General features: G+C 40.9%; 2 pseudogenes; one reads left to right on the plus strand and one right to left on the minus strand.

The window, feature by feature from the left end:
- Positions 1-5596: 5596 nt before the first annotated feature.
- On the minus strand, positions 5597-7312 carry LOC143658387 (elongation factor 1-alpha 1 pseudogene; annotated as a pseudogene).
- A 447-nt stretch (positions 7313-7759) lies between these two features.
- On the plus strand, positions 7760-8372 carry LOC143660084 (ras-related protein Rab-6A pseudogene; annotated as a pseudogene).
- Positions 8373-26901: the final 18529 nt, after the last annotated feature.

Below are 26901 nucleotides of genomic sequence, written 5' to 3' on the forward strand. Positions count from 1 at the left end.
CTGATTGCTTTCTCAGTTTCCTTAACAGTTGTTGTATCTAACCATGCTGACTCACAGAGCTGCAGAACTCTAGGTCTGAGTTTTAGGTGTTACACAGGTACCCAGAGTCCCAGATTATACATACATAGCATGGCATCTCAAAATCTAGAAATAGCATTCCAAACTAAATGTGATTGCAGTAAGAGCTTACCATCTAGGTCCCAATCTTCTCAAAAGTATTTTCTAAAAGAGATCATAAGATATTCATTATTTTGTTTCTGACTTATTTTGCACCACACAATGTCCCCAAGGTTCATTTTCTCATTACATGCCTTTCTATGGCCACACAATATTCTATATGTATACACCATAGTTTGCCATTCTGCTTCTCAGCCACTGTATCCCTCAGCCACCTCCATCCATTGGGAATTATTTGGCAATCTATGCTTAGATTATTTCTATAGAGATTGACCCACTCAATTGTGGGTGTGGCCTTTTGGTTAGATGAAGATGTGACTCTACCCATTCAAGGTGGGTCTTGATTAGTTAACTGGAATCCTCTAAGAGGGGAAACATTTTGGAGAAAGCACAGTTACTTCAGAACCAGAGACATAGACATTTGGAGATACTTGTACTGCTGAGATAACAGATGCTGAAACATGGACGTTTGGAGATGCACAGCCTTGCAGACATTGTCATGTGCCTTCCCCAGAGTTCCAACCCAGAGGAGCCAAGTGAAGGCCAACAGACACTTAGAGAGAAAAATACTGGCATTAGAAGCTGGAATGGTTTTTTTAAAATTTATTTATTAATTAAAAAATACAGAAACAAAATAAAACAACATACATAATCAGTAATTCACAATGTCATCACTTAGTTGCATATTCATCATTTCTGAGAACATTTCCATTAATTCAGAAAAAGAAATAAAAAGGCAATAGAAAAAGAAATAAAATGAATACAGGAAAGAAAAAAAAGATTATATCTACCATAGCCCTTACCCCTTGCTTTCATTGATCACTAGCATTTAAAATAAATTTATTTTAACATTTGTTCCCCCTATTATTTATTTTTATTCCATATGTTCTCCTTCTTTGTTGACAAGGTAGATAAAAGGAGCATCAGACACAAGGTTTTCACAATCACACAGCCACATTGTGACAGCTGTATCATTATTCAATCCTCCTCAAGAAACGTGGCTACTGGAACACAGCTCTACATTTTCAGGCAGTTCCCTCCAGCCTCTCCATTACATCTTGGATAACAAGGTGATATCTACTTAATGCATAAGAATAACCTCCAGGATAACCTCTCGACTCTGTTTGGAATCTTTCAGCCATTGACACTTTGTCTCATTTCCCTCTTCCCCCTTTTGGTCGAGAAGGTTTTCTCAATCCCGTGATGCTAAGTCTCAGCTCTTTCTAGGGTTTTTCTCAATCCCTTGATGCTGAATCTCTGTTCATTCCAAGATCTCTGTCCCACATTGCCAGGAAGGTTTACACCCCTGGAGTCATGTCCCACATAGAGAGGGGTAGGGTGGTGAGACTGCTCGTTGTGTTGGCTGGAGAGAGGGGCCACATCTGAGCAACAAAAGAGGCTCTCTTGGGGATGACTCTTAGGCCTAAATTTTAAGTAGGCTTGACCTATCCTTTGCGGGGTTAAGTTTCATATGAACAAACCCCAATACTTGGGGCTCTGCCTATAGCTTTGGTTGTCCACACTGCTTGTGAGAATATCAAGAATTCAACTTGGGGAAGTTGAATTTCTCCCCGTTCTCACCACTCCCCGAAGGGGGCTTTGCAGATACTTTTCCACTCACTGATTGAATCACTCTGGGATTCATCAGGGCATCACTCTGGACAAAAGAAACTGGAATGGCTTTTATAAAGGAAATCTATTAAGTTGCAAGTTTACAGTTCTAGGGGCATAAAAATGTCCAAACTAAGTCATCCAGGGTAATATACCTTGACTCAGGAAAGGCTGATGTCTGTCACATGGGAAAGCATGTGGTTGGTATCTGCTGATCCTTGTTCCAAGTTCCATTGTTTCCAGCTTCTGATGCCAGTATTTTTCTCTCTAAGTGTCTGCTGGCCTTCACTTAGCTCTTCCAAATTGTTCCTATGCCACATAAGCCCTGTGTTTTAGTTTGCTAAAACTGCCAGAATACAATATACCAAAAATGAACTGGATTTATAAAAGGGATTTGTTAGGTTACAAATTTACAGTTCTAAGGTCATGAAAATGTTCAAATTAAAGCATCAAGAGAAAGAAACCTTGACTCTGAAGAAAAGTCGCTGACATCTGGAACACATCTATCTGTCAGGTGGGAAGGCATGTGGTTGTGTCTGCTGATGTGGTTTTTTTTTTCCAGCTTCTGGTTCCGGTGGCTTTCATTCTATGTCCTGCAAGTCTTCTTTTAGCTTCTCCAGGGCAAACTCTGGATTTCATCTTTTATTATCTCCCAGGGCATTTCCATTCTCCAAGTGTCTGTGTCTGAGCTTTCCCCCCACATGCCACCCTATTAAAGAACTCTAGTAGGTGGATCAAGAACCACCTTGAGTAAACGGGGTCACATCTCCATGGAAACAACCTAATCAAAAGTTCCCACCCAACAACAGGTCTGCATCCACAGATCAGATAAAAAACAGCACGTCTTTTCTGGAGTACTTAACAGTTTCAAACCAGCACATTCTGAAACCCAGAGGTGCCAGTCTCTCCAAGAACATCAATCAGTTGCATACCTCTATCCCATAATGTTGTCATCCCTTTCCAAAATGAAAATATTAGACTGGTCATTGCCCAAATATCCCTGAAGACTGTGAGAATGATCAAATGAGAGGGAGGAGCTGCAACAGAGAATACAGAACTTAACAAACGATTATGACTACTGAATCATTATATGGATATTTCTTTTTGCTTTCTTTTGTTAGAATAGCTAGAAGTAAATACTTGAAATTGTGGAATTGTAAACCCAAATACGCTGAAATTTGCTTTATAACTACTTGTTAAATTGTATTTTGAAAATTTTCACTTTTATTTATATGTGTTATATTTCACAATGAAAAATATTTTTTAAAAAGCGGAATTACAAACCATAAATGCAATCGAACTGGCATTTATATGTAGCCATGTAGCTATCTTCATCATAGATCTTTATTTCTTCATGCAGCTTTGATCTATTCTCTAGTGTTTTTTCTTTTTTAAAAAAACATTATTTGTTAGCTGCTGGAAGCAGGGCATGGTGGGAGGTGGGTCATGGAAATGGTGTGAGTGTGTGTGGTGGGGCATAGGGAGTGGGAAGGTGGGATGTGGGTGCACAGGAGCACTGTACATGCAGGGGCAGGTATTGGGGCACAGGTGTGCAGAGTATGGGGGGCAGGATGCAGGCACTGGAGGTGGGACATGGGTGCATTGAGTGAAGGGTTACAGGGGCAGGGTTCGGGGGCAGATTTTGGGTGTGCCAGGTGTGGGGTGCATGATGTGGTGCACAGGGGCAGGTCACAGGGTGTGCATCGCAGGTTCATACATGCACAAAGTGTGGAGATGAGGTCATTGGGGACAGGGTGCATGTAGACATGCTTTACAGGAGGGGCAGGGGTAAGGCACAGGTGTGGGGAGGGTGGCATGCAGGTGCATGGGGCGTGGTGGAATGGCAGCACATGTGGGTGCGTAGGTATATGATAGTCAAGGGACATGACTTGGTTTGCGTTATCATGCCTGCCTTCCTGTCTGTATACTCCTGAGGACTCTGGGTCTCCATTTGGGATGGAGAGCAATAAGCTCTTTGCATTAGCTGGGTGGTCTCTATAAGTTTGGAAAGATAGTTTACTGGTCTTCAGGTTTCCCAAGGGATCTCTGGGCTGTGGAGCTAAGGGGGCTTATCTCCTAAGGTAGCTTCAGTGACAGGCCCTTTCCTGAGTGCAGCCTCTTGTCCCTGGTGGAATCCCAGTGGAGTCCACTCACCTAGTTCTCTGCTTCTCACTTCTTCAGCTTTTTCAACCAGGACCTCTATATGAGTGTAGAAAGCACTCTTAGGACACTCCCGCCCTGGATCTGCTGTCATGGTCATTTTTCTATCTCCCTTCTCTGGCTATTCCTTGCAGCAGGGGTGAACGCAGCCTATCCTATTCTGCCATCTTCCCAGAAGCCTCCTAGTGTCCTTTCATTTCAATCTGAAGAATTCCCTTTAGCAACATCATGCATGGACTGACTACTGGTTATGGATTCCCTTAGCTTTTATTCATCAGGAAATGTCTTAATCTCTCCATTTTTTTTTTTTTTTTTTTAAAGGAAAGACAGAGAGAAGGAAGGAAGGATAGAAGGAAGGAAGGAAGGAAGAAAGGGAAACATTTTTAAACATTTTTTTGTTTTATTGTATTCTGTTTCTCCGTTTTTGTTACATGGGCTGGGGCCGGGAATCGAACCGAGGTCCTCCGGCATAGCAGGCAAGCACTTTGCCCGCTGAGCCACCGCGGCCCGCCCAATCTCTCCATTTTTGAAAGACAGTTTTCCAGATAAAGAATTCCTGGTTGGAATTTTTAATGTACTTTTAATATATCATCCCACAGCCTTCTTGCTGCCATGTTTCTAATGGGAAATCAGCATCTAATCTAATTGAGGCCCACTTGTATATGATGCATTGCTTCTCTCTGTGGCTTTCAGAATTCTTTCTTTGTAATTAAACAATTTGATTGCAATGTGTCTTGGTATGGATTTCATTGAGTTTATCCTGTTTGGAGTTCATTAAGATTCCTGGATATGCACATTTATGTCTTTCATTAAATTTGGGAAGTTTTCAGTCACATATATTCAGATATTCATTCTTCCCTTTTCTTTCTATCCTCTCCTTCTGGGACTCCCATGACACATATATTGGTATTCTTGATGGTATTCCAAAGGTCTCTTAGGCTTTATTACCTTTCTTTCATTCTCTTTTCTTTCTACTCCTAGACTGGATAAAATGAACAGTTTTATTTTTTATTTTTGACTTCCAGCACCTTTTATTTTTCCTAGAGTTTAGATACAACAAACTCATTTACTCAATTATTGATAGAGACACAACTGCACAGAAGTATTCTACATGCAGCACATGGCCTTTATTACAGAAGTTGGCCTAAGGAAGCTTATAAACATTACAAATTACCCTCTGCTTTTTCATACTAACCAAGGTTGCAATCAACAAACCACTGTATTTGAGTAAGTACTTAAAATAGCTTAAGTTATGATCCCTCCCCTTAGAGGTGGAAAAAAAAACCTTAATTCATGTCCTAACAAAACTTTACCCTGAACTATCCAATTTCAGAAGATGAAACACCAGAAATAGTTTAGTCTTTTGCCTATGCAATTCAAGGCTGACCTTTCAAAAAAAGACAAGTTTCTCATTAAACCTTATTTTAATGGGTCTCAAAATTCTATGACTGATTTTAACAACTAATAACTTAAAACTTCCACATGGAAACAAATGGTCCACAAAACATCCCTTTACTTCTGAAGGTTTTATGATGGATTGTCATCATTAACCAGTCTTTTACTATTAAACTTAAATGGCTAATTGAGACAGCTCTGAGGCTGTTCTTCCACTACTGATTAAGACTGGGGTGACAGGTTTATGAGCTATTCATTTAGCTTTCTGGGCAGATTTGGTGACCTTGCCAGCTCCAGCAGCCTTCTTGTCCACTGCCTTGATGACACCCATGACAATTGTCTGTCTCATATCATGAACAGCAAAACAACCTAGAGGATAGTCAGAGAAACTCTCAACACACATGGGCTTCCTTGCCAGGAACCATATCAATGACGGCAGCATCATCAGATTTCAGAAATTTGGGGCCATCTTCCAGCTTCTTGCCAGAACAGCAATCAATCTTCTCTTTCAGTTTGGCAAACTTGCAAGCAATGTGAGCTGTGTGACAATCAAGCATACGTGCATAGCCAGCATGATTTGGCCTAGATGGTTCAAGATATTAACTTGGGCAGTGAAACCAGCTGCTTCCATTGGTGGATCATTTTGGCTGTCACAAGCCACAGTGACATAATGAACATCTTTTATAGACATATTATTGACATTGAAGCCCACATTGGCCCCAGAAAGAGTGCCATTCAAAGCTTCATGATTCATTTCAAAATTTACTTCAGTTGTAATGATGGCTAGAACAAAGGTGACCACCATGCTTGGTTTGAGAATACCAGTCTCCACTAGTTCCACAGGTACAGCACCAATACCACCAAATTTATAGACATCCTGAAGAGGCAGATGCAAGGGCTTGCCATTTAGATGAGCAGGTGGCAGGATGCAATCCAGAGCTTCAAGTAGCATGTTTCCATTGGCATTGTCATCCTTACAGGTGACTTTCCATCCCTTGAACCAAGACATATCAGCTCTTGATTTCACCATGTCATCACCATTCCAACCAGAAATTGGCACAAATGCTACTGTGTCAGGGTTGTAGACAATTTTCTTAATGTTGGTGCTGACTTCCTTAACAATTTCCTCACATCTCTTCTGACTGTAAGGTGATTCAGTGGAATCCATCCTGTTAACACTGACTATTAGTTGTTTCACACCCAGTGTGTAAGCCAGATGGGCATGCTCTTGAGTCTGCCCATTCTTGGATATACCAGCTTCAAATTCATCAACACCAACAGGAAAAATCAAGACAGGACAATCAGCCTGAGATGGGCCTGCAATCATGTTTTAAATAAAGTCTCTGTATCCTGAGGCATCAATGATGGTCACATAATACTTGCTGGTCTCAAATTGCTGCAGGGAGATATCAATAGTGATACCATGTTCATGTTCAGCTTTTAGTTTATCCAAGACCCAGGCATACATTGAAGGACAATTTACCATCTCAGCAGCCTCCTTCTCAAATCTTTCATTGGTTCTTTTTTTGATTCTACCACATCTGTAGATCAGATGGCCAGTCATGGTGGACTTGCCTGAATCTACATGTCTAATAATGACACTGTTGATATGAGTCTTTTCCTTTCCTATTTTGGCTTAAGATGTAGCAATGCTCTTCACAACACCTGTGTTCTGGAAGCAAACCCCTTGCAAAAAAGCCAAATGCTTTATTTTTAAGTTCATTGATTCTTTCTTCTGCCACCTCCAATCAGCTGTTGAATCTGCTTTGAGAATTTTTATGTCACTTATTGTGTTATTCAGCTGTTAAGTTCTTTTTTATGGTTTCGGCATCTACTGAAATTCTTGTTCATATATTATTTCCTGATTTCCTTTTGTTATTTGTCCATGTTTTCTTTTAGTCTTTTGAGCATGTTTAAGACAGTTTTTAAAGTCTTTGGCATGCTCACACCTGGGCTGGTCCCATGCCATGCCACAGGCTCCTGCACTCAGCAGGTTGGGCTGTGGTGGTGACAGCTGTAAGAGTTGAAGTGCTGTGGGAGGGAGGTCCCAGATTCATCTGCAGTTCCAGCTTTACCACCCTCTGCCTCTCTAACCCCAGTTCCTGTGCTGGGTGCTGAGAAAAGGAAAGATGTTACCTATGGGAACCCCGAAAACACCCCTGGCTTCTTTGACACCACCTTCCTTCCCTTCTCAGGTATAAGCTTCACTCAGTGATAGGCGACTCTGCTAGGAGGTGGCACCAGCAACAGCTGCCTGTCTGTGGAGGGGTCCTACAATCACCAAGCCCTCCTCCAACAGGCCCTTTAGGAGCCAAGAGAAAGCTTCCCTTCCTCTCCTTTTTTCATCAGCCAGTTGGAACAAAGTCAGTCCAAAAGGTCTCTAGGCTGAAGCAGCAGCAGCTCCTCAGGCGCCATCATGTCCACAGGCAGAAACTTTGGGAATCAGCTGAGGAAATTCAAGTTAGTGTTCCTGGAAGAGCAAAGTTTGGAAAGACATCCTTGGTTGCCAGATTCATGTATGACAGTTTTGACAACACCTATCAGGCAACAATTAACATTGGCTTTTTATGAGAAACAGTGTATTTGGAGAATTGAGCAAATAGGCTGCAGCTATGAGATAGTGTCAGTCAGGAACATTTTCTTAGCCTCATTTCCAGTTACATTTTCAGTTCTGCTGCAGCCTTAGTAGTTTACAATATCACACGTTAACACATTCCAGCAAACTACAAAATGGATTGATCTTGTCAGAACAGAAAGAAGAAGTGATGCTAGTAGGAAATAAAACAGATCTTGCTGATAAGATGCAAGTGTCAATGGAGGAGGGAGAGAGGAAAGCCAAAGAGCTGAATGTTATATTTATTGAAACTAGTGCAAAAGCAGGATACAACATCAAGCGGTGATTCCAACATGTTGCAGCAGCCTTACCCCAAATGGAAAGGACAGAGGACAGAATCAGAGAAGAAATGATTAATATAAAACTTGAAAAGCCTCAGGAACATCCTTTCAGTGAAGGAGGCTGTTCCTGCTAATCCCCCATGGTATCTCAACCCTTCTCTAGAATCTCACTGCTTGGATCCCCTTACTCTTCTTTAGACTGTAGTGTGGATATTGGCTTGAAACTTTTTCCTTTAGTAATAACATATTGCAATTCACTGAGATGACCTATTAACTTCACAAGCACAAAAATATCAGTGTCTTCATTATTTATATTTTACAAAAGGCCAAAAAATTCCAGATTATTACAGTGATAACTTTAAAAATTAGATGAATTTTCTTAACATTTTTTCCTTTTTTAATGTTATGATAATATACTTCAAAATGATGGGAATCTCAACAGTATGAGGGTGGCTTCATTAAGGAGCAATATATTTATAACAACATTTTTCTACTTACTTGATCTTCCCCTATTTTTCTCACCTCTCCTTTTAGCTAATCCCTATTTTCAGCTTCTGTTCCTCAGAGCAAACAAGAGATGGTAAGGCAGCAGTCAGACCAAACCCACTGGATTATCCCTAAATTTTAGGGATACTATTTGCTATAGGCCTTGGGTCAAGATGTTCTGAATTATTCTTAATAAGTCTGATATAAATTGCTTAGACTTCTTTGAGGTCAGATCTCAGCTATCATGGTGGGAAGTGCTTCAGTGAGAAAAGTGTCCTGGTGCATCTTCAAAATGTATCTTAATGAATATACTGAGTACTTACAAGTAAAAGAACATAAGATGCATGTCTGACCAAAACAAATAACCATTTCACATGTGTTTTATTAGACTCTGGGGGAGATAAGTGAACAAGTACATCAGTATAATTTTTTAATATTTAAATCTTCATGGTAAAATTTTAAAGTTCTAATGAATTGTTTCTCCCAAGATTTGAAAAATTCCTAGTTAGAATTATTCTATTTGTTAGAAAAATCTTTTTAAACAATATATTTTGCTTGAGTTTTCTTTCCTTCTTTTTAAATGCTGTGCAGCCAAGGAATTGTTGAAGCCAAATTCCTTTAGTAGGAACCAGTGAATGAATTTGTATTTGGCACTATGATGAAAACTTTTATAACCAGTAAAAACAATTTGATATCTAAAACTTACCAACACAGAAACCTCAGCAGAATAGCAAATTACTTTGATCAAAACATTTGAGGTCAAATTTAGAAAGGAAATGGTTTTCCCATAAGCCCCTACAGGCAGATCTGAAAAAACATACATAAAAGAAGAAGGAAAGAAGCAGATGGAAATAAAACTCAATATTATACAGATTTCTGCCTTATTATTAAACATTTTTTACATTGGTTCTTTCAGGATGGCTTTGCTCTTTACCAGATCTGTATAGTTAGGTTAAATAACCAATGATTTAGTTTTATATATAAGCTACAATATATCTTTTTTCTTTGGTGATATTTAATTCTTTGCCTTCTTTTTTTCAATTTTTAAAATTGTACAATGTAACATATATACAAAGCAAAGAATGAAAAAAGCATGGTTTTCAACAAGTAGTTACAGGACAGATCCCAGAGTTTGTCATGGGTTACCATACCATCATCACAGATTTTTCCTTTTAGCTGCTCCAGAATATAGGAGGCTAGAAGGAATAAAAAAAATGACTTTTTATTACCACAATTGACTTATTTTGTGAAAAATAACATATATACAAAAAAAGCAATAAATTTCAAGGCACAGTCACAACAATTAGTTGTAAAACAGATTTCAGAATTTAGTGTAAGTTGCAGTTTCAGGTTTTTATTTCTAGCTGCTCTAAGATACTGGAAACCAAAAGAAATATCAATTTAATGATTCAGCAATCACATTCATTTGTTAAACTCTATCTTCTGTGTATAACTCCACCAACACCTTTGATCTTTCTATCTCACTCTTTAGGGGTATTTGGGCTATGGCCATTCTAAATTTTTCATGTTGGAAGGGGCTATCAATGATAAGGGGTAGGGAGATGGAACTACCTGATGCTCTGGAGAGGCTAGGTCCTCTAAGTTTTGGGACTTATCTGGTCCAGAGACTCATCTGGAGATTGTAAGTTTCCAGAAAGTTACCTTAGTGCATGGAACCTGTATAGAATCTTAAATATTGTTCTAGGTGCTCCTTAGGATTTGTTGGAATGGTTTTGGTTGGGGTTTGGCAAGTCATGATAGACAGCAATGTCTAACTGAAACTTGCATAAGAGTGACCTCCAGAGTAGCCTCTCCACTCTATCTGAACTCTCTCAGCCACTGATACTTTGTAAGTTACACTTCTTTTCCCCCTTTGACCCGTGGTGCCAGGGCTAGACTAATCCCTGGGAATCATTTCCCAGGCTGCCAGGAAGAGCAGCTGTCATGTCCCATGGAGGGGGAGGTCGTTGCCTTCTTTTTTTTTTTTTAATTTTTTTATTAATTAAAAAAAATTAACTAACACAACATTTAGAAGTCATTCCATTCTACATATGCAATCAGTAATTCTTAATATCATCACATAGATGTATGATCATCATTTCTTAGTACATTTGCATCGATTTAGAAAAAGAAATAGCAAGACAACAGAAAAAGAAATAAAATGATATATAGAGAAAAAAATAAAAAAATATATATAAAAAAACAAAAAAACTATAGCTCAGATGCAGCTTCATTCAGTGTTTTAACATAATTACATTACAATTAGGTAGTATTGTGCTGTTCATTTTTGAGTTTTTGTATCTAGTCCTGTTGCACAGTCTATCCCTTCAGCTCCAATTATCCATTATCTTACCCTGTTTCTAACTCCTGATGGTCTCTGTTACCAATGACATATTCCAAGTTTATTCTCTAATGTCGGTTCACATCAGTGGGACCATACAATATTTGTCCTTTAGTTTTTGGCTAGTCTCACTCAGCATAATGTTCTCTAGGTCCATCCATATTATTAAATACTTCATAAGTTTATTCTGTCTTAAAGCTGCATAATATTCCATCGTTTTTTAATAATAAATAATTATATTATTTATTATTATTATTATTTAATAATATTCCACCATTTGACATTCCCACCAACAGTGGATAAGTGTGCCTCTTTCTCCACATCCTCTCCAGCACTTGTCATATTTTGTTTTGTTGATAATGGCCATTCTGGTGGGTGTGAGATGATATCTCATTGTGGTTTTGATTTGCATTTCTCTAATGGCCAGGGACATTGAGCATCTCTTCATGTGCCTTTTGGACATTTGTATTTCCACCTCTGAGAGGTGTCTGTTCAAGTCTTTTTCCCATTTTGTGATTGGGTTGGCTGTCTTTTTGTTGTTGAGTTGAACAATCTCTTTATAAATTCTGGATACTAGACCTTTATCTGATATGTCATTTCCAAATATTGTCTCCCATTGTGTAGGCTGTCTTTCTACTTTCTTGATGAAGTTCTTTGATGCACAAAAGTGTTTAATTTTGAGGAGCTCCCATTTATTTCTTTCTTTCTTCAGTGCTCTTGCTTTAGGTTTAAGGTCCATAAAACCGCCTCCAATTGTAAGTTTCATAAGATATCTCCCTACATTTTCCTCTAACTGTTTTATGGTCTTAGACCTAATGTTTAGATCTTTGATCCATTTTGAGTTAACTTTTGTATAGGGTGTGAGATACGGGTCCTCTTTCATTCTTTTGCATATGGATATCCAGTTCTCTAGGCACCATTTATTGAAGAGACTGTTCTTTTTTTAACTACTTTCAATTTTTTGATATTTTTTTACTCTATTTAGAACTTGATCAGCTTGGCAATATGTATTTCCCATAACACACTGCAAACAAATACACTAGGAGTGTACCTTCTTTACTGGTTATTGTGAGATTGCTTGTAAGTTAATAAACACATTTGTCAATACATTGTTTGCAGAAAGAAAATTTCTGAGTTATAGCTCAACCTGCTGAATTTATGTTGTAAGCATTCTTAACACAGGGTAGAGATGAAAAGACAGCATCTTCATCCTTCCTCTTCTCATTGCAACAAAATCATTTAACTGGGAGAATTTTATTTCCCTCTCTTTCCTCTTCCTCCTTAACTTCTGACTTATTATCACTTTGTAATATTCAGAAAGCACTTGGATTATGGATCGGAATAGAGAAATGCTTTCAGGTAATCATTAGCCCACATACCAGTAACTTATTCTCAAAGACAAGATGGAGTTGTGAAGCACTTTTATAATCCAATATTATTGTTAGAGGCAATGGTTGTCTTTTTGTTTTATTTTGACATGGCATGTCCTGAAATAAATGTCAATTCAATATGAAAACAAAGTCTTTGGTACATGCAAAGTCTGGGTTTCCTCATTGGTGTTTTCTGATACTTTATCTTGCTCCTTTGAATGGGCCACCATTTCCTGCTTTTTTGTATTCTTTGTAATCTTTTGTTACATAGGCGCATTTTAATATTTTAATGTGTTAACTCTGGAATTAAACAAACACTGAAGTGTCTGTTCCTTAGGATTTTATCAAGCTAGTATTATGACAAAGTGGTCTCCTTCAGACCTTAGTCTAACAGCAAATCTAAAGAACAACCCATGAAAAGCATTGGTATCCTGTCTAATCTTTTCTGAGCATACATCTTGTCCTGGACCTGTGTCTAGGGATGACCTGAGGGATTTCCCCATTTACACACATCTGAATGTCCTATTTCTCCTAGGAAATAGTCTTTTTTCCCCAGTTGCAAGTGCTATACAAATATTTTAAAATCAGTAATCTTTTGTCCCAGGCAGCTGTAATTTGTTTTCTTATAGCATTTAAATGCACTACAAGCTACTTCTCCATGAAGGACATGTTTTGGAGCATAAAGCCAGCAACAGATGTCCAGGTTCATTCCTACAGGCTGTGTTCTGGTTTGCTAGCTGCTGGAATGCAACACACCAGAGACAGATTGGCTTTCAGTAAAAGGGGACTTATTTAGTTGCTGACTTTCAGAGCTGCAGAACTCAGATGTCACATAGATACCCAAAGTTCCACAAAGAGCACAGCATCTCAGAATTTAGAAATAAATTTCTGAGTTAACACTCAGGAATAAATGTGACTGCTGTATGAGCTTTACAATCTAGGCCCTAACTTCCACACAGTATTGTGCTATTAACTTCTTTACAGTAGTCTTATTGAACATTCTGTATTCCTTATCATCAATTGTCCAATCTCTGCCCACTTTCTATCTCCTGATAACCAATGCTCTCAAATTTAATTCTCAATAGTTTTCTCATTACAGCTAGTTTATATTAGTGAGACCATACAGTATTGGTTCTTTTGTTTTTGGCTTATTTCATTAAACATAATGTTCTCAAAGTTCATGCATCTTGTTGCATGCCTCTGAAAGGTTTAGGAGGCAAAGGGTGAGAAAGAAGGATGGTAGACCAGGAAATTTAAATTGGGCATGTTTATTTCTGCACTCCTGGGCTGAGCTCACCAAATCCAAGATGGAGGGAGATGAGTCAGCACCTGGGTGATGGTGTGGGCAGTTTTTAAGCAAGGGGGTCAGGTGACGTCTGGAAGGGGAAGTTCTCCAGAAGTCAGGTGTCCAGAAGGGGTGGTTCTCCATTCCAGAAGTCAGGTGCCCAGAAAGGGCGGTTCCAGAAGTCATGTTGGGAGGGGCGACACACCCTCCACAGCTCCAGTTGCAGTGCCCTTCCCCATTCCCCTGATCTAACACTCCAGTCTTTTTGTGATAATAGGGTGTTTAGGTTCTTCTGGCTACTTCCTGCTGCACTGGGGCGACACTGGGGTGATATGCTGGGGTTGTCATGGTCAGGGGAAGGAGGAGGTTAGCTATAAGAATCTGGTGAGGAGGGTAGGTGGTGGTAGTGATGCAGGAGCATTTGGTTGGCTGTTACCCGGGATAGTTCCTTCATGCGTCCCTGAAGGAAGTTGAGGAGACAGGGAGCTAGGAGAAAAAACAGACAGATTAGGATAACTGGTCTTAGTAGTGGGAGGAGCCATGTTAGCGGGAGGAGGGAAGAAAACCAGTCTAAGGCGGGTTGGTTTCTTGTTTTCTGTGGTAGAGGTCCTCTTTTAGTTTGTTCAAGGTTTGAATATTTTGTTCCACTAGACCTGACTCGTTGACGTAATAGCAGCATTCTTCTTGGAGGAATATGCATGTTCCTCCTTTCTTGACTGTTAGCAGGTCTAAGTCCCATCAATTTTGAAGAGTTACCTGGGCTAGTGAGGTAAGTTGATGTTGTAGAGAGGAAAGGGATTCTGATGTTGATTCCAGGGCTACCTGTAGTCGAGTCTCAAAGTTTTCAGAGGTTAAAATATCATGTCCCAGTGCCCCTCCGGCTGTGGCTGAGGCTGCAACTGAGGCAGTTAGGCTGATGCCTACCAGGATGAGAAGAAGGGCAGCCCTTTTGGAGCAAAGAGAGGGCAGTAGCCAAGTTAGTTTGGACTCCCCATAGAGGGTTAATTGAGGAACAATAGTTACCAGGAAGCATGGTCCTGGGGCAGTGGAGTTAAGGCACTTGTTAAGAGTTCCATTACACCAGAAATATTGTCCTTTGGGGGCATAGGTTGTGTTGTGGATAGTGACATTAGTTTGGCATCTATTATGAAGTTGTGTTTGATTTACAGTTGTGTGTGTGAGGTATCAGGTTTTAAGGGGGTAGGGAAGGTTATCAGGCTCTGGTTCCCATAGGGGGATGTTCTTTAGAGTGGTATGGCAGGAGTCAGGGCTATGATTATGTATTTGGGTTAGATTTATAGAGACAGCTGCCAATAGTGGCCTATTTAGTGATGCACAGAGGAAACAGCGGTTTTTTTGTGTGTTTGGTTGAGGAAAAATAAGGTTTGTTGGAAGATTTGGAGCCATGTAAGAGAGGCTGGTGAGGCAGAGGTTTGGGCAAGGTGGCTGGAGAGACTCTGCTCAGCTCGTGAAATGTCGACAGATACCTGAGTAAGAGTAGTATTAATGAGGGCATATTCGCGGTGTATTTCAATGGTTCCTATAGGGTATCAGGACCAGCTGCTGTAGTACAGTTTGCCTTGGATTCCTGCCACCCATTTTGTGTCACAGGGATCTGCAATATGTATATAAAATTGCCGAGAACTGATGTAAAAGGTACCTTTGCGAGCTGCCTCACTGTAAGCGTCATGTCTTCTGTATGACCAATAGGGGCATCCCCCATATATGTTGTCATAGTTGTTCTGGTTGCAATAGTTTTTTGTTTGGGCATATGGAAAGCAGGCATATGGCCGTGGGCCCTTCTCAACTGATTTAGGAATAATGAAGATGGTTATAGGCCGGCTACAATTTGTTAGAGAGCATTTTTTTGTACCAACTATATGAGTGGTTGGTTTTCTGTTTTGGTTAAAAGTTTCCTTGATTTTAAATTCCCATGCATAAGACGTGCCCTCAATGGGGGTTAGAAGACTGAATAGCACGAGTGATGCAGACACGAGTGGGCCCCAGGGACTGGCAAGTGTAGGAAGGCTCATCCTGCTTATACAATTTGACCTGAGATAGGTGGTGCCAAGAAGAGTCCCCTAATAGTTTTACCACTGTAGGAGTGGTGAGAATCACTGTGTGTGTGCCTGTCCACCACAGTTGGAGTGGTCCTGGCTGAAGCTGCTTAAGGAGTATTTCATCTCCTGACTGGAGGCTGTGGGGAGGATCAGTTTCCCAGGGTTGTGGCAGGTATTGATTGGCGTGTTCCCGCAGCAACTGCCTGATTAAGGAGAGATATGATAAGTAAGAACCCAAAGGAGGGGGCTGCACTGGCAGGTGGTGATTAAGGAGGAACGGGCGGCTGTACATGAGCTCAAAAGGACTTAAGAAAGTAGATGCCTATGGAGCAGTGCGTTGTTGGGCAAGGGCTAGAGGAAGGAGGTCGACCTAGGATTGTCATAGTTCAATGCTAACTTGGTTAGTTGTGCCTTGATGAGACCGTTAGCTCGTTCTACCTTACCGGAGGATTGGGGTTGGTAAGGAACATGTAGTTTCCATTCTATTCCCAAAGCAGACAAGGTTTGCTGGACCACCTGAGAAATAAAGGCTGGGCCATTATTGGATTGGATGGAGGTGGGTAGTCCAAAGCAGGGAATGATTTGTTTCAGGAGGATGTCAGCCACCACATCAGCAGTCTCCCATGTAGTAAGGAAAGCCTCTATCCAGCCTGTTAAGGTGTCAGTTATAGTTAGTAGGTATCATAATTTTTTGTGAGTGGGCATGTGTGTGAAATAAATTTGCCAGTCTTGCCCTGGAAGGTGGCCCCTCAGTTGATGGGTTGGGAAAGTAGGACGCAACCCTCCTTGCGGGTTTGTTATCTGGCAAGTGGGGCAGGAGGAGCAGACCAACATTATAAGGTGAGTCAAGGATGGGTGATGGAATAAAGGCTGGAGGAACCCTGGGTCCAATATGAAGTGACGAATGTACCTGAGAAAGAATATCGGGGGCCTGTTTGGTTGGGAGAGCCACCTTGTTATTGAGGAAGATCCAGACCCCGGTGTAGTAGAACCTCCCTGTGCAAAGAGGCTCTCACGTTTCCTTGAAGAGTAGGCAGGTTGGAGGGAGGAGAGAGTAAAGAAAAGAATAGGTGTTGGAGGGTTTAAAGGTGAGGGTTCTTTGGTCAGTCCTCGTGCAACAGCATCGGCCCAGTTATTTCCACGGGTGATATCGGAGTTATCTGTTTGGTGCCCTTTGCAATGGATGATAGCTACCTGTGAGGGCAATAGAAATACTTGAAGCAGGTGTTGGATAAGCTTAGCGTTAATTACAGGTGAGCCCTTGGTGGTAAGGAACCCTCCTTCCTTCCAGATGGCTGAGTAACAGTGTGCGATTAGGAAAGCATATTTAGAGTCCATGTAGCTATTAGTGGATTTGTTTTCAGCTAGGTGTAAGGCTCTAGTGAGGGCAATTAGTTCAGTCTTTTGGGATGTGGTTCCCTCTGGGAGCCATATGGCTTCAAGTATTTCGGTGGGAGAAACTATAGCGTATGAAGCCCTGAGCCTTCCCTGTTGGTCTATAATTGAGCTGCTATAAAAAGGGTGAGATCTGCTTGCGACAGTGGCATGTCTGAGAGGCCCTGGCATGGGAGGTGAGCTCGTCCATTATTTCAGTGCAAAGGTGAGCGGGCTGTGGAGGGGAGCCTGACAAGGGACCGTGAGGAAGAAGAGTAGCAGGGTTGAGGCTAGGCAAGACAGAGAGGGTGACATCGAGTTTTCTAGGAAGAGCAAATGAAATTCCTGGAGATGGGAAGGAGTGAGCAGAGAGAGAGATTTATGGGATAAGAGGTCTTGTAGATGATGTGTTGACAGGACTTAGAGAGGCCTACCCAGAGTAAGTTTAAGGGCTTCACGCATTAGGGTAGCAGCCGTAGTCAGTGCCCGGAGACAGGGAAGCCATCCACAGGCAGTGGGGTCCATCTATTTAGAGAGATAGGCTACTGGATTATAAGTTGATCCCAGAGGTTGAGTTAAGACTTCCACTGCTATTCCTTGCTTTTCATCAGTGAAAAGGAAGAAGGGTTTGTTAGGGTTTGGAAGAGCAAGTGGAGGTGATTGAAGTAAGGCGTCATGGAGAATGGAGAAAGTTTTGGCTACAGTAGAGAGGTCGTCTAGGGGTCCCACGGGCATCGCCTTGGCTGCCTCATAAAGAGGCTTCACTAGGAGGAAAAAGCCAGGGACCCAGGGTCAGAAGAACCCCACAAACCAAGGAAGGATAAAATTTGTTCAGCATTGTCTGGAGGTTGGAGCTCTTGGAGGGCTTGCTGTCTGTCTACTGATAGATGTCAGGATGTAGGAGTGAGGCAGAGCCCCAGGTAGGTAACAGTGGAGGAGGAAAGTTGAACTTTGGGGGGGAGACTCAATACCCTTTGTCAGCTAAAAAAATTTAACAGGGTGGCTGTAGCCTTTGTGGAAGTTTTTTCAGAAGAGCTGCAAATTAAAGGTCATCTACATATTGGAGAACAACACTGGGAGTTAGATTACACTCTATTAGGTCCCTGGCTAAGATATGGGGGCTGTCGCAAACCCCCTGAGGCAATACCATCCATGTAAGTTGTTGGGCTGCTGAAGAGTCTGGGTCTTCCCAGGTAAAGGCAAATAAATTGTAACAGGCAAGGTCTAGAAGGATTGTGAAGAAGGCGTCTTTAAGGTCCAGGACAGAATAATGAGTAGTGTGAGGAGGTATGTGTGAGAGAAGAGTATATGGATTGGGAACTACTGGGTGGATGGGGATGACAGCCTCACTAATTAGTCAGAGGTCTTGGACTAAATGGTAAGAACCGTCAGGTTTCTTGACAGGCAAGATGGGGATGTTATAAGGCGAATTAGTGGGTATGAGGAGTCCCTTTCCCTTGAGCCGGTTAATGATGGGTTGGAGTCCTTTCTGATGGGTTATGGAGATAGGAAATTGTGGCCTAGATGGGAATGAGGATGGATCTTTTAGTTGGATAAGAACTAGTTTATGATGGGAAGCTATTAGGGAAGTTGAGGTATTCCATACTTCTGGGTTTACTAGGTGAGGTGGTCGGGGAAGAGTGGGAGGGGTGGAATCCTGAGTGGAGTTGGAGGCCACACATAAGGGTAATAGTAAATTTGTTTGGGGTTTTTGTATCCAGTGAAGTGAGGCCCCTAACTTGGTGAGAAGATCCCACCCCATTAGTGGGCTGGGGCAAGAAGAACTCACCAAGAAAGAGTGTGTAATGGGGTATCCCTTCTATTAAACATGTAAGTGGTCCAGTAGTGAAGGGGCATGAAGGACGGCCATCTATGCCCATAGCCGTGACCTGGGAAGGAAGGAGTTGACCTGAGTAGGAGGGAAGGACGGAGAAGGTAGCCCCTGTATCCACTAAAAAAGAGGTGGACTTTCCCACTACCTTGATTGTTACCCTGGGCTCAACGAGGGTGATCGGGGTCGCTGAGGCCAGGCATCGTCAGTCATCAGTGGCCAGGCCCAGGAATGCCAGAGGTGGGTCAGGGGTTGGAAGGATGGCCCCTCCATGGCTGGGCGCTGAGGGGAAGTCACTTTTCCAATGTCCCTTTTTCCCGCAGAGAGGGCATAGTCTCTTGGGCGGTCAAGGATTGGGGCACTGGCAGGACCAGTGTCCATCAAGGCCACATTTGAAGCACTTTCCTGGCAGTAGATTATTCGTAGCCAGTATCTTGTCAGTTGAAGTGGGCCGCAGGGCCACAATCAGGGATTGGGTTTGTAAATTCACCCTTCGGTGGTCTCGGGATTCCTTTTCTCCCCTTTCCAACTCATCACGAGTATCAAAAATTTTAAAGGCCGTGTTTACCAGGTCACGAATAGGGGCCTGAGGACTGTCCTAGATTTTTCTAAGCTTGCTCCTAATGTCTGGGGCTGACTGGGATATAAAATGTGTGGCTAAAACAGTTTTACCAGCCTCTGAGTCAGGATCTAGGTGGGTATATTGGGAGAGGGCTTCTGTGAGCCAGTTTAGAAAAGTGGCAGGATTTTCTTCAGGACCTTGGGTAATGTCCCTCAGCTTATGGAAGTTTATGACTTTATGGGAAGCTTTCTGCATGCCAGCTATGAGGCATGTTAGCATTTTGTCTCACCTAATTTGTCCATTTCTCCCCGCTGGGGTGTCAATCTGATAGTCCCACCCTGGTTCTTGATCTGGCACTGCCTCAGCCCCCACTGGCATGGTGTGGTTGGTTATATGCACCTGGTTAGCATGAGCCCTGGCTGCATTGAAAATGTGGTCCATTTCATCTGTAGTTAGGGAAGAAGAGCAGATTACATGGATATCATGCCAGGTAAGGTCATAGGCGTTAGCCAGATATTGGAATTCTTTAGTATAGGTAGTCAGGTCATTAGAGAAGGAGCCCAACCATTTCTCAATATGTGAGAGATTGGCCAGGGAGAAGGGAGTGTGTACTCACATTAGTCCTTCAGGTCCTGCAACTTCCCAGAGGGCGCAGAGTAAAGTACTTTTTGATCAGGTATGGGAGCTTACAGGTGAGGATGGCAAGGCTGTTGAGGATGGTGAAGAATTAGGTGGCGGCGGAAGAGCTGGTGGAGGGGGAAGAGGGCATGGTGGTGGTTGGAGCCGCTGGAGTAGAAGGAGAAAGGGAAGGAGAAGATGGCGGCTGGATAGCTGCTAGTCCAGAAGGGGGAAGATAAGGATAAGATGGTGGCGGGAACGCTGCTGGAGTGGTGGGGGGGGGGAGAGAAGGACAAGATGGCAGCTGAGGTGCTGCTGGAACAGAAGGAGGAGGTGAGGGACAAGATGGCGACTGAGGTGCTGCCAGAGGGGAAGGAGGAAGTGAAGGACAAGATGGCGGCTGAGGGCCCGCCAGAGGGAGAGGAGGGCAGAGCCGGGGAGGAGAGGATAGTTTCCCTAAATCTGGTGGAGGCCCTTGTCATTTAAAGGGAAATGAATCGAGGGGGTTAGAAAAGGAGGGAGTTTCATCAGGCTGTTTGTTTAGAAGTGGGGATTTGGGGGTTTCTCCAGCTAGGAGAACCTGGGCCGTGGAGCAGGAGGTACAAAGGGAGGGATGGGAGCGCAGAAGAAAGCAAGCCTGGACATAAGGAATTTTGGCCCATTTGTCATTCCTCTGGCAAAAATTGTGAAGGTTTGTAAGGATATTAAAATCAAAAGTCCCATCCTCAGACCAATGAGAATCATTATCCAATTGATATTGGAGCCAAGCCTTTTTAAAAAGTAAGTGAGGCATTTTGGCTGGATGTCTGGAAGTAAATCCAGTGTGGATAGGTTTGTCAGAAGACAACCCAGAGGAGTTTAAGGTTTGGTTTTTGAGGATTTATTGCCCATACTGATGGGTCTTTGAGGATAAAGGACTGGCCCAGGGGATGTAGGCATCCCAATGCCCTGAGAGAGTCCTCAGAGCTCTTACGAGCGGGGGCTCATCTCCCCAGGGGATGTCTCACCCTGGTTTGAGGCCCTTTCAGGTCCTGGACCTGAATTTGGGAGGGAAACGAAAAGTGGGGCATCCCCACAACTTCTCGAGTCCGGGAAAGGGAGTGAGGCTTGCAGGCGTCCCTGTTCACCTCAGCCCTCGGAAGAGAACCTGATGTGAATTCACGATTTTCAGAGAGTAATCAACTGACACGCTCTCTTGGAAACGTGAGACTTGGCAGCAGGGCTAGGAGGGAAGGGACTTACCCAATCTGTGGTGGATGTAGCGGTGGGCTGAAGGATCCCTTGTTGCTGGCTTTGTGGAGGAAGGAGGAGAGAGGAAGCCGGGGCACCTCTGGCCAGGCGGGCGGCACCCGCACTCCTCTCCCAGGCTTTGGCACCAAGTTGAAAGGTTTAGGAGGTGAAAGGGTGAGAAAGAAAGACAGTAGACTGGGAAATTTAAAGTGGGTGTGTTTATTTCTGCGCTCCTGGGCTGAGCTCACCAAATCCAAGATGAAGGGAGGTGAGTCAGCATCTGGGTGATGGTGTGGGCAGTTTTTAAGCAAGGGGGTCAGGTGACGTCCAGAAGGGGCAGTTCTCTAGAAGTCAAGTGTCCAGAGACGTGGTTCTCCATTCCAGAAGTCAGGTGTCTGGAAGGGGCGGTTCCAGAAGCCATGTTGGGAGGGGCGACACAGCCTCCACAGCTCCAGTTGCAGTGCTCTTCCCCATTCCCCCAACCTAACAGCCTCATGACTTCCATTTCTTTCTGCATCCAGACAATATTCCATCATATATATACGCCACAGTTTGCCATTCTGTTCATCAGTCGGTGGACCCATAGGCCACATCTACCTACTGGCAATCATGAATAATGCCGCCATAAACACCAGTGTGCAAATGTCTATTCATGCCCATGCTTTCAGTTCTTCCAAGTATATACCTAGTAACGGGATTGCAAGATCATATGGCAACCCTACACTTAGCCTCCTGTGGAACTGCCACGGCCCTCCAAAGGTAGGGAAGCATTTTACTTCCCTACCAAGAGTAAATAGGTATCTCTCTCTCCACATCTTCCCCAGCATTTGTATCTCTTTATTTATTTTTTAAACAGTTTTATTCACACACCATACAATCCATCCTAAGTTTGTACAGGCTTTTGAGCGAACATAATATTTCATTTCTCTAGAATAAATACCTGAAAATGGGATTGCCAAGGCATATGATAAGAGAATATTTAACCTCAAAAGAATCTACAAAATTGTTTTCCAAATTGACTGTGCTGTTTTCTATTCCCACAGCAATGTATTAGAGTTCCATTTGCTCCACATTTTTATCAGCACTGGGAATTTTCAGGGGTTTTTTCATTGTAGCCATTGTAATAAGATGTGGTGTAATGATGTCTCATTATGATTTTTATTTACATTTCCATGACTAGTGAATTTGAGCATCTTTTTATATTATTATTACTCACTTTAATAGCTTAACTACATATCTTTTCATTCAGCTTGAATTTTACATCATGTATTTATATTACCAATGCAAACAAGTTTTTAAAAAAAAAAACCATAAAGACACAAAATATGTCTACTTCTGGACCCAGGAATCTGTCTTTTGGTAAGCTGTTCTATAGAAATAAAATAACATGAAAAGATAAGAGTGAAAATATGCCTACTGAACAATTGTTCATAGTGGTAAAGAGCAAAAATCTAAAAATCCAGTATTGTGGGAATGCCTCACCCTGTTATGATACATCTATACTGCAGAATGTACATCATTTCTTGAAATAATGAGTTATATGTACACATGTTAACTTGTAGAGACAGCCATGGTATAATGGTTAAGTGAAAGAAAAAAAGCAAGCTATAAAGAAATATCTGTAGTAGGATTCCATCTTAGCTAAAATAGCACACACCATTATCATCCACCATTTCAATAAATATTTAATAATGGAGAAGCATACGTGAGAATATTTTTCAACACCACAGTTTTAACATGAGTTACTCTCTTAGTTTTCTAGGCTGCTATGACAAATACCACACAATGGGTTGACTTAGCAAGAATTTATTAGCTCATCATTTCAGAGGCCAGAAATTCAAATCAAGGCATTGACTAGAAGGCTTGCTTCCTGCTGGGGTTGGTAGCAATCTAGTTGGTTGGTAGTCCTTGGGTTCCTTGGCTTTTCCATCACATGAGGATATCCTCTCCTTTCTCTCCTGGGTTCCTTTGTCTTCTGGCTCTCCAGTGGCTTTTCTTTCACTTTGGCTGAATTTCTTCTGCTTATAAATGACTCCAGTAATCTGGATTAAGGCCTAACTTCATTCAATTGGCCACACCATGAATAAAATAACATCTTCCTGAGATCATATTTATAATGGATTCACATCCACAGAAATTCAGCTCAAGATTAAGAACATGTGTAAATTGGGGTACCTAATTCAACCTATCAGTTACCTCAGGGAGATTGGGTTTGTAAAATCTTTATTGTTGCAATTTTTCATTGGTTTCATGAATATACAGTTCTTCTTATATTTTTATTGATAAAAAACATATGACACAAACATTCTTAACATACAAACATTCCATACATCATGTACAATCAGTAGTTCACTATATCATCACATAGTAGTATATCATCACCATGATAATTTCTTAGAACATTTGCATCACTCCAGAAAAAGGAATAAAAAGAAAAAATAAAATACTCACACATACCATATCCCTTACCCCTTCCCTCTCATTGACCACTAGTATATCCATCTACCCAATATATTTTAACCTTTGTCCCCCCTACTTTTTCTGTACCCCTCACCACTTCCTTTCACTGATCACTAGTATTTCAGTCTACTCAATTTGTTTTAACATTTGTTCTCCCTATTATTTATTTTTAATCCATATTTTTCACTCATTTGTCCATACCATAGATAAAAGGAGCATCAGACACAGGGTTTTCACAATCACACAGTCACATTGAAAAGGCTACATTATACAGTTTTTAAGAGGAATTTAATTAAAACATTTTTTAAAGTGTAGTCTTTCTCACACTCAATACAAAATGAGATTTTTCCAGAATGGTAAGATTAAATAAGGTGTGTAATTATTTAGCTGTTTTTCCTCCCAGAATACTTCTAAAAATAATACCAAAGATAGAATTAACAGAAGAGCAATCAGATAATGTTTATTGAATAGATGCTATATGCCTAATATTGTTATAAGGGCTTTAAATCCTTTAGCTCACTTAATCTTCAGAATATTATTAAATAGTATTTTGTGGATATCCCACAGAAGCAGGATTCATTGCCCTCTCAATTTTAAGTCAGATACTAGGGTTGATGACACTTCACTCACCAAGAGAATTTGAGAGAAAATTTATTACAAAAATCAGGATCTTCTGGGGACAGCAAGATGGGGCAAGTAGCTCTAGGGTGACGAGCAAAACACACAGGGAGTAGATCCGGCCTTTATATTGCTTAGGGGATGGACTGTGAAAAAATTTCACACTAACTAGAGATTTGTGATTTTTAAATTTCTCACTGGCATCAAGGGAGGGGGCATGTCCAGATACAAAGCCAAGGGGAAAGAGAAGATGAAGCTTCAAAGGAAGTTAGTGGTCAGATACAAAAAACAGCCAGACTCTTTATTACCAATCATCCCAGATGTATGATGGCTGAAATGTACCATGTCTAATCTGAAGACGAATTTGCTTAAATATAAATTTTAAGAGCCATATGCTTAAACATCAAACTATTCTGAGAATGTTAAGACTTTGGAAGGACATAACATATCCATTCACCCCAGACAGAGTCAAGAGATTATATCTGGTTGTTTGGGGCAGTTGTCCAAATATCCAAGTGATACTATTGAAAAATTTAACATGTTGTCTCAGTTGGGGTACCTGAACAACTTAGATTTTGTTGTTTACCTACATGCAGAAAGAAATATCTCTTGAAAATTTTAACATATTGTCTCACTTGGGGTATCTGAACAACTTTGACTTTGTTGTTTACCTACATGCAGAAAGAATACCAAGGGAACAAAGATCCCTTGGCTGGCCACTAAATAGTCTAAGCCTAAAGTTATTATCAGTGGCCATTGTTGGCAGAGAGCATTGCCCCACATTTAGGTCTTCAAAGTCTGTGGCAGTTTGAGTCACATATTTGGATGTTACTTTGAACATTTTCTGAATGGCATGAATTATTTAATTGGCGGGCAGGTATAATATTAAGGCAGTCAAGTGATTTTCAATGTCATCAATAGAATATGGGCAATTTATAAAAATGTAGCTCTATTGGTGCATGGGAGCAAGATTGGTGTGGATTTTTTAAGAGCAGGAGCCCAGAAAGTTATATTTATTCCCAAAATGCAAATTTAATAGTGCAATCCAAATTAAGAGCAGTCTGAGGTAGCGAAATAAGTGAGTTTAGAAATGAGAGGTATTTAGTGCAATAAAACAAAAAACCCTTGAGGGCTAATATCCCAGACAGCATTTTGCAGGGCAACCAAAAATTGATATGTTGCCAGTAAGTGTTTTGGTCAGGACTTAAGAAGCTATCCTGAATGGTTAAAGTTGATATTTTAAAGGGAAAGCAGGAGGGTAATTGACATTTGGAGATGTAGCCAGCCAAATATATTGATAGGGAGAGTGTGTGTGGTGGTATTGTGAAGGTTACTTTAAGATCAGAGGAATATGCCCAGGTAATTGAGAGGGTGTCCTATGGTATATCCATTAATTGGTATATTGTAAAACATGGTTTGTTCCATTTTTCTGCTGTTTGGAATATTTTACAGAATAGACTAATATTAGGTCACAAATCAAATATTAGCAAATTTAAATATATTGAAATCATATAAAATATCTTCTTGAACCAATGGAATAAAGCTTGAAATCAATAACAGAAGGAAAACTGGAAATTTTACAAAAATGTGGAAATTTATTTCGGTAAGGTTGGTAGTGATGTCCCGCTTTCATTCCAGATTTTAGTTATTTGTGTCTTCTTGCTCTTTTTCTTTATCAGAATGACTAATAATTTGTCAATATTTTTGGTCTTTTAAAAAACATCAAATTTTTGTTTTGTTGATTCTATTGTTTTTTAAATTAAAAAATAATTTAAATTTTTTTAAACAAGAGCTAAAAAATACATAATTAAAAAATAAACAATGGGTCAAAGAAGAAATCACAAGGGGAATTAGGAAATATCTTAAGACAAATGAAAATGAAAACACAACATACCAAAATTTATGGGATGCAATGAAGACAATACCCACAGGGAAATTTACAGCACTGCATCCTACATAAAAAAGAAGAAAGATCACAAATGAATAACCTAACTTCACAACTAAATTAACTAATAAGACCAAACTAAACACAAAGTTAGTAGAAGGAAGGAAATAGTAAAGACTAGAGCAAAGACAAATAAAATGGGAAATTTAAAAAACAATAGAATCAACAAAACAAAAATTTGATGTTTTTTAAAAGACCAAAAATATTGACAAATTATTAGTCATTCTGATAAAGAAAAAGAGCAAGAAGACACAAATAACTAAAATCTGGAATGAAAGCGGGACATCACTACCAACCTTACCGAAATAAAAAGGATTATAAGAGGGAACTATGAACAATAATATGCCAACAGATTAGAGTACCTACATGAAATGGACAAATTCATAAAAATATATAAATTACCTACACTGAGGCAAGAGGAAACAGAAAATCTCAACAGACCAATACTAAGTATAGAGATTGAATCAGTAATAAAAACCTCCC

The sequence above is a fragment of the Tamandua tetradactyla genome, chromosome 16, assembly GCF_023851605.1.
Source record: "Tamandua tetradactyla isolate mTamTet1 chromosome 16, mTamTet1.pri, whole genome shotgun sequence".
Taxonomy (NCBI): domain Eukaryota; kingdom Metazoa; phylum Chordata; class Mammalia; order Pilosa; family Myrmecophagidae; genus Tamandua; species Tamandua tetradactyla.